Here is a 14,685-nt window from a genome sequence, read left to right as displayed (position 1 = left end):
TGGGTGGTCATCAGCTGTGGCTAGTTGGCCGTAAGCTGTAACCAGTGAGCCATTGGCCACTAATATAACTGCTGTGGCTATGCTAGAAGAAAATGGGGGCTAGCAAGAAGATGGTGGCTGAGCTAACAAGAGTGGACTGCAGTTAACACGGCGGATTGCAGCTAGCAAGTGAGGTTGGTTGGTAGAGAGAAGTGGACTGCAGGTTATGGATAGTGTGGCTCCGGCTTCCTGTGTCTCCAACCCAGTCGCCAGAGAGAATATAGTGGTATGACTCCCCTACCTATGGCTCCGTGGGTGTTCCCTTTTGGCCTCACCATGTCCTACGTTCTTACGTAGGGAGCAGAACCAGAGACACCACATGCCACCTTACATGACAGTATGCTTGTTTTAGAGACAGATTATTATCCCTCCTCTAAGATTCCATAAATTTATAGATTATGGCTGCATATTTGTTCTAAAAGGTTGCCAGCTTCCAGAAAGTGGGGACAGTAGCACTGAATTTCTCTCACTAAATTGTCTGGTGTTGGGCCCAGAGCAGATGTGTAGTAAATAATTTAGGTAAAGAACATAGATCATTTGTGCCTGAAGAAGGATCAGTAGTCTTTAGGGAAAAAAAGGCCATAGCTGAATGCCCTTGAGAATTGTATCTGTTTTAGGTCAGGGATTCTGGAATAATTGTACAATGTGAAGAATCTCCTTACCACACTAGAAATGTGGGAGATTTTGTGCACAGAGACAGGTGTCCTAGTGGCTGAGATACAACCAGAGGAAAAGCATTGAATGTGGTTGAGGACAACCATTTCTCCTTCTATGAGAAGGAATTGTGTTTGTTGTCTGAGATTTTGTAGCCGAGAAAAGAGTTCTGATAGAAACACTCTGAAGTATCTCAGATTTTCTGAGGTTTTATTCTTCTCCAAAGATTCAAGGTTTCATAGGAAGTATATACAATTCTAATGCTGTAGAGAAAACAAACCAAAAAAATGGTGGCTCTGGATCTAGACTGCCTGGTTTCATATCCGAACTCAACTTCAACTAGCCATATAAGTTTGAGCAATCCCATATCCTATAATGCCTTTTTATCTCATCTGTATAATGGAAATATTCACAAATTTTACCTAATATAGTTATTGACAATATAAATGAGTTAATATAAATAAACTGTTTAGGTCAGTTCTTGGTGCAATGTTAACATATTAACATTATCTCAGCTTTCTTATCTGTAAAACAGTAAGTTTAGGGGAAAGGACTATATTATTCATCTCTTCATGTTCCATAACCCCAAAAGCTTTGACATAATAATAGTGACAATAACAACAATGATGAGAGACAAAAATTTGTTAACATCTTATTATATGTCAGTCACTGTGATTTTATATTTATTATATCACTCTCCCCAACACAATGGGGCTAGTAATATTAATACGTCCATCATACAGATGAGGAAACTAATGATTAAACTGATGATTAAAGAGGTTTATTAACTTGCTTAAAAATCGAATAACTATTAAGTAGTGAAGTTCAAAATTTAGCTCAGTCTAACTTCTGAGTACTCTAGAAACCACTTTTATGTTTCCACAAAAAGAGCAGAATTTGACAAAACATGATTGAATAGATGAAGGAACAAATGAATTTTCAATAAAGCATCATCTATTTTCATAATAAATTTACTTTATAGATATACTTAGTGATGATAATGACTTCACGTTCATTTTTAGCACTGGGAAATGTGGTGTTCAGTGCTTTTATAGGTGCAACAAGCAATGGTCTCCGTTAAGACAAAATAAAATGTGGTGCTCTAGTATCTATTTCTTTAATTGAGCTTTTAAAATATATATCATTTGAATGAAATTATAATGATTTCATTAACCTATTTTGCTCTTTCTCAAATATGATGACTATAAATGTGATAGGAAATTAAAATTGCCCATCGCTGGAGGAAAGCAATCAAGCTAGATTGACCAATATGCTTACATGCTTGTCTGGCAACTTTTCCCCCTAAATAGCAAAACTGGAAGTAGAGGATCATTATAAATATCTATTTGTCTGTCTATGAAGAAATTAAATCATGAAAACTCAGGCTCAGAATTTTAATGAATCAATTTTACAGGAGGACATCTTAAAGTTTTATTTCATGAGGATTTCCAGTTAAATAGTAAAGATAAAACATACTGGTTTATTTTGTTATATGGAAGATGGTAGATATACATTCAGTGATTTTTAGTGGCAAGCTTAAAATGCATTCCTGAATACCAAATATTTTACTATAAAATGATTTTAAAATCTAGGGAAAAATAAACTATTAAGCACTTACAAGTGTGTAGGATCGTTTGCTGGATGCTGTACAAGCCAGCTGCTGGATGAGCTATAAGGACTTGCAGATTTACTCATTTCGTCATCTTTAAAAATGAGGAAATGTTAATAGATATGCCAGCATATATATATATTAAATATGAACAAATAATATGACTATATGAAATATATTATGTATATGGAAAAAATAAACAAATAAGTACTATGATACCATAAAAAAGGAAAAGTATAGCTATCAAATAAAGGCCAGGGAGATTTTCAGTTAACATGGCTTCCTTTCATGACCACATCAAAATTACGACTAAATTACAAAACAACCATCATCGAGAATCTCCTGAAATCTAGCTGAACAGAAGTCATCCATATAAGGACACACAGAAGAAGCCCTTTGAGAGTGGTAGGAAGGGCAGAGACAAGGAACAAGCTGGTCCCATGCCTGTGTATGGCTGCAGAGGTCCCCCCCAGGGGAGCAAGAAATCCCAGCCCCACATCAGGTTCCCCAGTCCGGGGTTCCAGTGCCAGTAAGAGAAGTCCCCATAATTTCTGGCTGTGAAAATCAATGGAGATTTTGGCTGAGTGAGAAGAAAAGTGACAGGAGTCCCAGATATTTTTTCTTAAAACCCCTGCATATGGACTTGCTCACTGATGGACTCACCAGCTCTGAGCTCCCGCTCTGGGGCAGCAAATTGAAAGGAGCCAGGGACATACGGGGAGGAACTGAATTGTCTGGCTTTAGAGCAAGGACTGGAGGGGCAACTTTCTCCTAGACAGAAGTGCTGGCAGAATCCATCATTTATTTGTTGAGCCCTCATCGACCCAGCATGCAGACTTAGGCAGGCATCATATTTGAGTCTCCATCAATCTGGCTAACACCATCATTCGCCCCACCCAACTTTTGAATACACCCAAGCAGCTTCCTGTAGCTTTCCCATATACACTACCTGTCCTGGGTCCTACTGCTGACTTTCCTAAAATCTCTCAAAGTTTTACAAGCCCCAAACAAATAGCATCTGGCTTCTGCATGCTCCATATCTCTTGATAAGTGGCCCCAAGCCCTGCACTAGTGGCAGTCAGCCTCTGTTAGTGCCTTGGCCTCTTGAGGAATCTCCAACCCCATTGAGAGTAGGAGCCATCTGCGGATTGCTTTGAAGCTCATGTCAGGTGGTCCCTGGCGGGACACAGAATGCAGCTGAACTTGGCCTGTGCTGGGTCCCCTCCCAGGAGGTCCTTAGATACTGGCGATAAAGAGGTAATGATAGAAATAGAGAATAGAGGTATACCATAGATATACTAGAAATATACTATATAAACTGTATATACTATATATAGAGAAAATGGTAAGTGTGTCAGTAGAAATACATTTGAATAGTATAAACCGGCATTCTTCCTTTGAGTTTTTAGACTGAGTTTTGTTTTTGTTTGAAATTGTATTGTCTATTGTTCACAAGGGTGTGAAGAAATGGTCAGAAAACAAACGTTCAAATTTTTCTGTAGTGTAATTTAGCAATATACGTAGCAAGGTGAATTAGAAGCCCCCAAATTATGCAAAATATTAAATTTGATCATTAGACTTCTAGGAATTTATCAGAAGAAATATTTACAGATGTGTTCCTGTTCACCTCAAGTATACTTAACACAACATTTTCATAATAGTGAAATGTTGACAGTGATGTAAAGACCCAACAAAGAGCTAAAGAGCTTTCCAGACATTTACATACATACAAAATTATATACATTTACACATACACATATATCCACTGGAAAAATATACAACCATTAAAAGGACATTGTAGGGGCCTGTTGAATGATTAAGAAATTGTTCATTTCTATCAAATGACAAAGAGTGCCTAAGTTATATATGTAACAAGATATACTTGTGTGTGCATGCATGGATACATGTATACACACACATGTGTGTGTATATATTATGAGTCCCCGAAAATAAGACATGGTGGAAAATAAGCTCTAATTAGTCTTTTGGAGCAAAAATTAATATTAGATCAGGCCTTATTTTACTATAAGACCGGGTCTTTAATATAACATAATATAATATAATATAATATAATATAATATAATATATTAATTTATATTAATTTTGGCTCCAAAAGACTCATTAGAGCTGATTGACCAGCTAGGTCTTATTTTCGGGGAAACAGGGTGTATACATATACATATATATATATATATATATATATATATATACACACACACACACATATATATGTACACACAAGGTAGGAAACTAAGTTTACAAACTCATCTGGAAAAAGTGCTACATACCTCATTACTGAATATCACTATGGTCACCTTTGAAGTACTCCCCTTGGGTAGCTATGCATCAATGTCAGTGCCTACTACACCCTTCAAAGCAATTTTTGAACTGTTTTTCGGGAATGGTCATCAGAGCTGTCATTTTACCATTCATGTCTTGATTGTCATCAAAATGTCTTCCCTTCAATATTTCCTTTATCTCCCGGTAAAGAAAGAAGTCATTGGGGGCCAGATCAGGTGAGTAGGGAGGATGTTCCAATACTGCTATTTGTTTACTGGCTAAAAACTCCCTCACAGACAGTGCCGTGTGAGCTGGTGCATTGTTGTGATGCAAGAGCCATGAATTGATGGCGAAAATTTCAGGTTGTCTAACTTTTTCACACAGCCTTTTCATCACTTTGAAATAGTAAACTTGGTTAACTGTTTGTCCAGTTGGTATAAATTCATAATGAATAATCCCTCTGATATCAACAAAGGTTAGCAAAATTGTTTCAATAAGTTCAGAAATGTAATTGTCAGACCTCGTAGTCAATATTATTTTAATAACAATGTATAGTGCTAGGTGGATACTAGACTGTTCAGGTGGGATCAGGATTTATAAATTATATAAAGGTATAACCACTATGCTGCATGAGGTCTGAAAATATATATATATATATATATATATATATATATTCACATCTTCTTTATCTACTCATTTATCTGTTGAGGGACACTTAAGTTGTTTCTATACCTTGGCTGCTGTGAAAAATGCTATAATGAACATGCAACTGCAGGTGTTTCCTCAATATTCTAGTTTTATTTCCTTTGGATATGCGCTCAGAAGTGAGATTGCTGGATCATATGGTAGTTCTATTTTTATGTTTTTGATGAAACTTTGTATTATTTTCTATAGTGGCTGCAGATAATTTTTATAAGTGCATATAATATTACTAAATATATAAATTTTTGTTGAACGAATGCATTAATTACCATGTTTCCCCAAAAATAAGACCTAGCCGGACAATTAGCTCTAATGTGTCTTTTGGAACAAAACTTAATATAAGACCCAATCTTATTTTACTATAAGACGGGGTCATATAATACAATATAACATATCATAACATATATTATAATACCTGAATACAGAGGTGATCTAATTGTTTCAGGTCTTTCACAATGTTTGCCATAACATAGAGATGGTATGAAATAGAAAGTGGATGACTGTTTATAAGTTTGACCTGCCTGTACAAAAATAAGTTGTGTGGATATCATAATTACATTTTTTTCCAAAAACAAACCCATTTTAAAAATATCATCTATTGTCATAAATTAGTCTCTCATTTTAATTATTTTCCCTTAATATTTTTCTAATTACTATTTTTAGAATTTTATAATGTACATTACTTCTAGTCATTCTCTTGACAATTCTGTCTTCTAGCATAGTGCTTTTCAACCTAGTGTTGATAAAAGACAAATATTGTTTTATTTCCCAATTTAGTTTTGAATTTAGATAAAACATTCCATAAAATACAACAAGAATCACTAGAAAAAAAGTTTAAAAATACTGTGGGGACAGAGTCCCAGAGAGCAGTTTCCAGTCTCTCGGCCTCACATGGAAAGGTGCTGGGTCAGTTATTAGATCGCCATCAGCTGTAATCAGATGGGCATCCGCTGTGGCTAGGTGGCCATCAGCTGTCACCAGTTAGCCATTAGCCACTAATATAACTGCTGTGGCTACGTTGGGGGGTTGGTTAGATGGTTGGTTGGCAGAGAAGCAGACAGAGGATTGCGGATCGTGTGCCTCCTGCTTCCAGTGTCTCCAACACAGCCACCAACGAGAATATAGAGGTATGAACACCCATCCATGGCTCCGGTGGTGTTCCTTTTTGGCTTCACCATATCTTGCGTTCTGGTGCGGGAAGTGGGAGCTGAGATCCTGCATGACAAATACATACCAAATAGAAAACGAACTTTTAATATTCCATTGAAATTCATTCAAATAAAATTCACTTCTGTAAATATCAAACATAAGAAAAGAAAAAATAATTATAAAATGTAAATTTGTCCTTTGAAAGAATCACTATTATACTCATAATTTTTGTACTTCTCCAGCTGTAAACCAAAAGTTTTGAAGGAAGGTGTAGTGCAGGGCGGCCTGCGGGCTCTCTGCTCCCGCTCCCCACATAAGAACACAGGATATGGCTAGGCCAAAAGGAACACCCACGGAGCCATAGATAGGGGAGTCATACCACTATAGTCTCACTGAAGGCTGGAGCCACATGACCTGCAACCTGCTGTCCGCTTCTCAGCCTGCCACCCAACCTACGGACCAACCAGCACAGCCACAGCAGTTATATCAGTGGCTGATTGGCTAACTGGTTGCAGCTGATGGTCAATTAGCTGCAGCTTATGGCCATCTACTACCTGAGCCAGCACATTTCCACGTGAGGCTGAGAGCATGGAAACTGCTCTCTGGGACTCTGTACCCACAGAAGGATTTTGCATATTGTCTACACTTTGAACAAACACCTTATAGATCCCTATAGTGGATGACAGTGTACAGTATAAAGCCAAGAACTGGTTTTCAAAAGACAAAAAGCGTGATTTGGTGATTTGATAAGGGATGGCGTGCGGGGAGGCCTGCAGGGTCTCTGGTCCCGCTTCCCACATAACGCAGGATATGGTGAGGCCAAAAAGGAACACCCACGGAGCCATAGGTAGGGGAGTCATACCACTACGGTCTCACTGGAGACTGGGTTCACTGGACGTGCGACCTGCTGTCCGTTTTGTCTGCAACCCACCGACAACTCTCTTTCACTCTCCTCCACTCTCCTCTCCCTCTCCTTCGTAGCCCCAGCAGTTATATTAGCAGCTAATTGGCTAACTGGCTACAGCTGACGGCCAATCAGCCACAGCTGACGGCCATCTACTACCCGAGCCAGCACTCCTCCATGTGAGGCCGAGAGCCTGTAAACTACTTTCTGGGGCTCTGTCCCCACAGGGAACAGGAAATCAGCCGAGTATGATCCAGTCTTTTCCGAAAACTGGAGAGAAAATCACAATTAGGACTGAGATCTTCACAAAGAGATTGATCACTATGGGAATAATTAGACGGACAGATGCAGCTTTATGTTCCCACTTGCACCCAGAGTATCACTCAGGTGTGCAGACTACTGGGTGTGACAAGTACAGACATTGGGGTTTTTAATAGACTCCCGGAGTTGGTTTTCCCAGGGGAACAGGGAGGCTGAGTCCATAAGTAGGCACAGCTGATGACAATCAGGATTAATAGTTTTTTGGATTTTTTTTCTGGACATGGTGATAGATTTCTTTGAAACTCGGTGTTTTCACCTGCAAAAAGGGAATTGAGATAAGTGTTTTTCCAGCCTGAAGAATTATTATAAACATCAAACAATGCATGTAAAGAGGGTGTAAGCAATTCAGCAACATAAATATGAAGATGCATATGTATGCATCTGTGTGTGTCACATTATTATGACTATTATGTTTATAATCTGTGTCATCTGATTCTCAAGCCCTTCCTAGGTAGTGAGTGTGTGCTCCCTGGTCTCCTCCTCTCCCGAGTCTCTTGGGCAGAACATTACTATTTATATATTTTAACCAGAGGATTTTTTTAATTCCGAAAGACTTATTTCTTTTGTCCCAGTTCTACTACTTCCCTTAGATGTTTAAAAACCTGTTCTTTAATATCTTTACCCTCAAGATCATCAATTTCTGTTAGATAGATAGATCTCCTTTGATATTTCTAAGTGAAGTCTTAGGCTTTATACTCTATACTGTCGTCTACTTCACTATATCCTTTTCATAATTTCCCCTTTCTTCCTTCATTTTTTTTTAATCTTCAATAAAGCAGTCCCATTCCCTCATTCCTTCACATGAGCTGGTGGAATTTGAAGTTTGTTCCCCAAAGTGTTGTTATAGTTCACTTTGAAACATGGAGGAAGCATAATATAAATTGTATAGCTCTTCTCCTTAGACCAGTATATGACCCTCTCTTAAGTTATCCCTGTTTCCAATGGAACCTAAAAAAAAAAGCCTGCCAGAAGTGCGACATACTTGTGGTAGACCACGTAGGACTAAGGCACACACACACACATGCACACACACGCACACACATGAAAAAACGTCACTGGCAGCTGTTTATCTATTCAGCCTTGCTCTAGTTTCTAATAGTCGATCTCCCCTTAATTTTTTCATTTACTTTCCATTTCTATGCCTTATATTATTTAGCACCACCTTCCTCTCTATAAAGTGCAGGCCAGTAATTCTCCTTGAGCTGGTCTCTGCATTGTCACATTTCATAGTGCCACTTTTGCATCTAGTACCACATTTATGGTTTTGCTACTTTGATCCGTTTCATTGTACTTCCTACAGCTCTCTGGAGCACACTAGTCGTATTTGTCTACATCCTGTGCCCCTCCTGCGACTCAAAGAGCAGTATCATCTGCATGAAATAAAATTCACTTCAGACTCTATATTAGCATCCCATTTTCATTTGTGTATGTTGTTGCCCTGGAAGTGCCAAAGAATCTCCTTGTAAGAGAGTTTTCAGATGAAACACACAGAGAGAAGCTAAACAAGCAGGCTTGTCGCAGTTCTCTGGCACCTTGAATTACACACCCTTCACACACATTCCACCGCTGCTGTGTGTATGCGCAGCTGATGGTGTTGCTGGGAAATGTCTTCACATATTTCAGCTATTCTCAGACAGATGGTCTTAAAGGGAAACTGTTTGTGTTGTTGTTTTTTTCTAATCAAACATTTGCTTCATTGAAATAAAATTAATGTTCTTCCCACATTCCTCTTAAAGCATGATGTCTCTTGTGATTCCTCAACTCAACAACTTTTTTCCCTCCTACCACGGTACGTATTCCATGTCTTCTGCTATGCTTTGAAAACTCTAGAAATCAATGTTTAGTTTCAGTCTCTGACTTTTAATACATGTCTTTCAATTTTTTAAAAAAATTAACAACTTGAGATTCCTCTTGTGATGAACATTTTAATACTGAAATAAATAATATCTAAAATGTGCTGAATTTATCCACAGTATTGCATTGGAGCACTACCTTCTTTGAACTCCCTTCTTGAACTGTGCTAGTTTCCCATAGATCATTGTTTATTCTTTTGTTGGCACCTTGCATCAGCGCAGATACCTTTTCCTTTCTTGTTTCTGAAGTTCCTTTATAAAGATCACTCCTATTATTTAGGGAACACAAAGGTCACCATTGTTTTCCTTTAGTGGCAACTTAACTTGTGACTTTTTAACTCTCCACCACTGTTTTGTTTCCCTGCACATCGCATGTCTGTGGGTAGTGTCTTTATTCTTGTCTTTCTTTCTCTTTCTTGTCTCATCTCCCTGACTATATTTACAGACCTGTTATGTCTGTGTGAATTTCTGCTTCCAAGTCCTCACTCTGGTTTCATCAACCTGTGTACTCTTTTAAATATTCCTGCAGTTATTTTGCTCTTCAAAACTGTTGGCTTGAGTCTTTCTCGGGGGAATTTTCTTTATATCATTTTTAAAATATGAACCACCACTTTGTGACATCTGGAAAGGTGAGCAGGGGATTCTCTACCCTTGATCATCCCTCTCATATTTTTTAAATTTCTTCTTGTTCTCATAGGGATATTCTCGACCTCCGCACAACTCTGCCAAATTCCTCAGCTTTTGAGAAATTAATTTCAGCTATTACCATAGCACAATCAGAAAAAAAGTAACATCTTTCACATTGCTTTATACAACCTCTAGTTTTCCTAGTATAAAAACATTATCAGTTTCTCTGACCCACTTTTCCAGGGAGTTTTTGGTAAATATTCACAAATAGAAGCATGTATATCTAAACTAGGATTCTTCAATCCGGGTATTATGGATTGGCTTACTCTTTGGACTTTCTTGCCAAGTATTTTGGAGTTAGGAAGACCTGAAACTCTAGCCACGTATGATTCCATGTGTCAATTTTCTCTTGCAGAAATGGAAACATGTACTTTGTTTTTTTGATTACTGTTGTTAATTCCGTTGTTCTTGTCTCATGTCAAATGTATTTATTACATGTGAGATTTTTGGCAAGATACTTAAATCCCTGACCCTTAATTTCTTTATCTTTAAAATTGAAATAATAATACTTCCCTTGCAAAGATATTGTATATATTATCAATACAGCCAATTACTGAGTATCAGGTACTTTGCAATTATTTTTAGGTGGGTAATAATATTAGAATTTTGTGAAATCCTATGTTAATTCTTGCTTTCTCTAGGACTGGACTAAAATAACAAGGAGATTTAGTCCTTCCCTTTCCTATCCCACTTTAATATATAACGGAAATCTTTACTTTTTCTCCTGTAGATGATCATTTAAAGAAAATTATAAAACTTTTCAAATTAAAAAAAAAAAGTAGAGTATGATGCAATAGACTCTCATATATACATAACAGAGATTCAATAATTATAATTACTTAGTCAAACATACTTCATTCATCCAAATTCCAGATATTAAAATAGTTTATACTTATATATGTTATTTTGTATTTACAGAAAAACACATTTTCAAAATTCTAATACCATTGCCCACCTAAAAAAATTAACAATAGTTAATTTCTCTAGGCATCTATTCTGCATAAAAAAGTCCATCTCAAACTTAGTAGTATAAAACAATAGCCAAGTTATTATGTTCCTGGATCTCTGGGTTAGAAATTAGCAGTGCTGGCTAAGTGATTCTTTTGCTCTGTGTGGTCACTCAATGGTACTCAGCTGTAGATGGGCCAGTCTAGAGGATTCAAGACTGTTTGAGTCAGGTCTCCTACCTCAGCAGGGATAGCCTGAATTAGCAAATGGAATGTCTGCATGTGTCATCTCCAGCATGGCAGTCTCAGGTAGATGGACTTGCTAAACACAGGTTGGCTTCTCTTGAATGAGTAACCGAAGATAACTAAGCAGAAAACATAAGTCATTTTAATGCCTTAACTTGAGAAGTCACATAGGGTCATTTTTGATGCACTCTATCGGTCAAAGCAGCAATAATCCTGTCTAGATTCAGGGAGAAAGACTATACATTACAACTCTCAATGGGAGGAATGTTAAATACATTTGAAGACATGTTTCATTTTGTTTTTTAATATTTTTATTAAAATATAGCTAATATACAATGTTATAGTATTTTCAGGTGTGCACCATAGTTATTCAACATTTATATACCTAAAGAAATGGTCACCATAAGTCCAGCAACCATCTGATACCGTACCATGTTATCACAATATTATTGACTATATTCCCTATGCTATACTTTATATCCCCATGACTTATTTCTTTTATATCTGGAAGTTTGGACCTTTTATTCCCTTTCACCTTTTTCCCACCTCTAAAATTTTTAAATTACAGTTTACATTCAATATTATATTATATTAATTTCCAGTGTACAGTGGTTAAACATTTATATAATTTAAGAAGTGATCCCCCTGACTAGTCTAGTACCCACCTAGTATTATACATAATTATTACTATATTATCAACTATATTCCCTATACTTTAAATTACATCACCAGTAGTTATCCTGTAACTACTTCTTAATGCCTCCACCTTTTTCACCCTGCTCCCAACCCCCCTTCCATCTATAACCCAATAAATTTAGTACCCATCTGACACCATACATATTTAGTACAATATTATTGACTATATTCCTTGTGCTAGACCCTACACTCCCATGATTACTTTGTCACAAATTTGTACTTCTTAATCCTTTCCCTCTTTACTCCCCCCAACACCCTTCTCATCTGGAAACCATCAAAATGTTCTCTGTATCTATGAGTTTGTTTCTGTTTTGTTTGTTTGTTTTTGCTCTTTAGATTCCACATATAAGTGAAATCATATTGCATCTGTCTTTCGCTGTCTGCCATACTCCATTCAGCACAATATGCTTCAGGTCCATCCATGTCACCACCATTCCCTTCCATGGCTGAGCAATATTCCATTGTGTATATGTACCACCTACTTTTTATCTGTTCATCCATCAACAGACATCCAGGCTGCCTCCACATCTTGGCTATTGTAAATGATGCTGCAATGAACATATGGATTCACATATTCCCTTGGGTTTCTTTGGAAAATTACACAGAAGCGGTATTGCTGGGTCCTCCTTTGTCTCTTGTTATAACCTGAGTTTTAAAATCTATTTTTCTGGTTTAAGTATTGCTAACACAGCTTGTTTGTTTCCATTTTCATGAAATATCTGTTTTCCATACCTTTACTTTCAGTCTATGTGTGTCTTTCAATATGAAGTAAGTATCTGGTAGGCAGGATATGTAGGGGTCTTGTTTTCTTATACATTCTGTCATGAGACATAAAGCAATCTGTAGACGGCCACCATTGCACTGGGCTTGGAGGCCAACCTGCAAAACAAAACCAGCTACTGCTAGTGCCAGGCTTGGGGCTGCTCAGCGTGAATTATGGGACCTGCTGAAGCCAGGTGCTTCTTGTTTGGGTTTTATGAACCCCTGAGAGATTTTAATAAAGTCTGCATCATGAACCAAGACAGGCCATTTGTATGGAAAAGCCACTGGAAGTGGCTTGGTTGTGCCCACTAGTTGGGTGGGGTGGGGTCACAGGGACTCACAAAGGCAGATGGACTGTTGTTAACTATGTTGATGGAGAGTTGGATATGGCAGACACCTGTGTCTACACACCAGGAGATGGAAAGGCTCACAGAGAAATAATGTCTTCTGCCAGGTCCTCTGTACAGAAGAAAGTTGCCCCTCTGGCTCTCACTGTGAAGCCGGACAACTCAGTTCCTCCACAAATGGCCCTGACATCCTTCAAGCCACTGTCCCAGAGCTGGAGGTCAGAGAAAGTGAGTCTGTCAGCCAATATGTTTGTTTGTGGACCTTTTAAGAGGAACGCTTGTGATTCCAGCATCCCTCAATTTCACTCAGCCACAATTTCTTCTGGTTTTCACAGCCAGAATTTGTGGGGACTTCTCTTACCAACACTGGAACCCTGGACTGGGGAGCCTAATATGGCTTTGGGGGGGGCTCCATAGCCAAGATATCCCTCCTGATTTTTAATGGTCACATGAGGGTGTGGGACCACTCAGTTCCGCATCTCTGTCTTTCCTTCCAGTCTTGAGGTGGCTTCTTCTGTATGTTCTTAGTTGTAGGGATTTGGTTCAGCTAGACTTCAATGGAGATTCAATAATGGTTACTCTATAGTTTAGTTGTAATTTTGATATGGTTGTGAAAGGAAATAAGCACAGCGTTTACCTACTCCACTATCTTGACTGGATATGAGGACATGCTTTGAAACCACATCAGTCTTTAATATCACATAATACCAATTCCATATTTCAAATTTTCTCAATTCAAAAATGTCTTTTTATACTTGGTGTTTAAATGAGGCTTTATATAAGGTCTGTATATTGCATTTGGTTGTTATTTTTCTTTAGTATTTTTTGATATAAGAAAAAGCCTGTTTTTTTATGCATTCACTTGTGGATAAAATCTGACTGATTCTCTTATAAAATGACACACATTACTTCTTTGTGGTATCATTTAATTTTATTGCTCTAACTCCCATATTTTCTATAAACTAGAAGTAAAATCTATTTGATTTGATTTATATTCAACATTTTTGCAGAAACATTCTGTAGGTGGTGCTCTGTATTGAATATTACATCCTAATAGGAGACACATAATATTTGGGTTTCCTATTATTAATGATTGATTAGCTACTTCAGGAAGTGAGAACTTGTTCCCTCCATTGCAAAGTCACGATATTTTGTTTGTTTTTCATCTTGATGTCAGTAAATAATCCTTGGGGGTGATGTTTTTGGTCTTTAATAATAAACTCACCCCTTCAACCTCTCATAAAATGTGTTTTAAATATTTTGATGATACTTGCTTTATATAATTATTACAGTAGTGGCTTCAAAATGGTGAATTTGGAATTTTGTCTTTCCTTCATATGTATTATCTGGATTCACATAACAGCAATACCTCGGTTTTCAAACGTCTCTGTTGATGAACATTTCGGTTTATGAACTCCATAAATTTTATGGATATATGGGATCATTAAATAGTAAAATTCGTACTAAATTTTCAGTTTTAGGGGTTCAC

The sequence above is a fragment of the Rhinolophus sinicus genome, linkage group LG01 (assembly GCF_036562045.2).
Source record: "Rhinolophus sinicus isolate RSC01 linkage group LG01, ASM3656204v1, whole genome shotgun sequence".
In the NCBI taxonomy this organism is placed as follows: domain Eukaryota; kingdom Metazoa; phylum Chordata; class Mammalia; order Chiroptera; family Rhinolophidae; genus Rhinolophus; species Rhinolophus sinicus.
The sequence above is the reverse complement of the archived record's forward strand: the minus strand, read 5'-3'. Positions refer to the sequence as shown.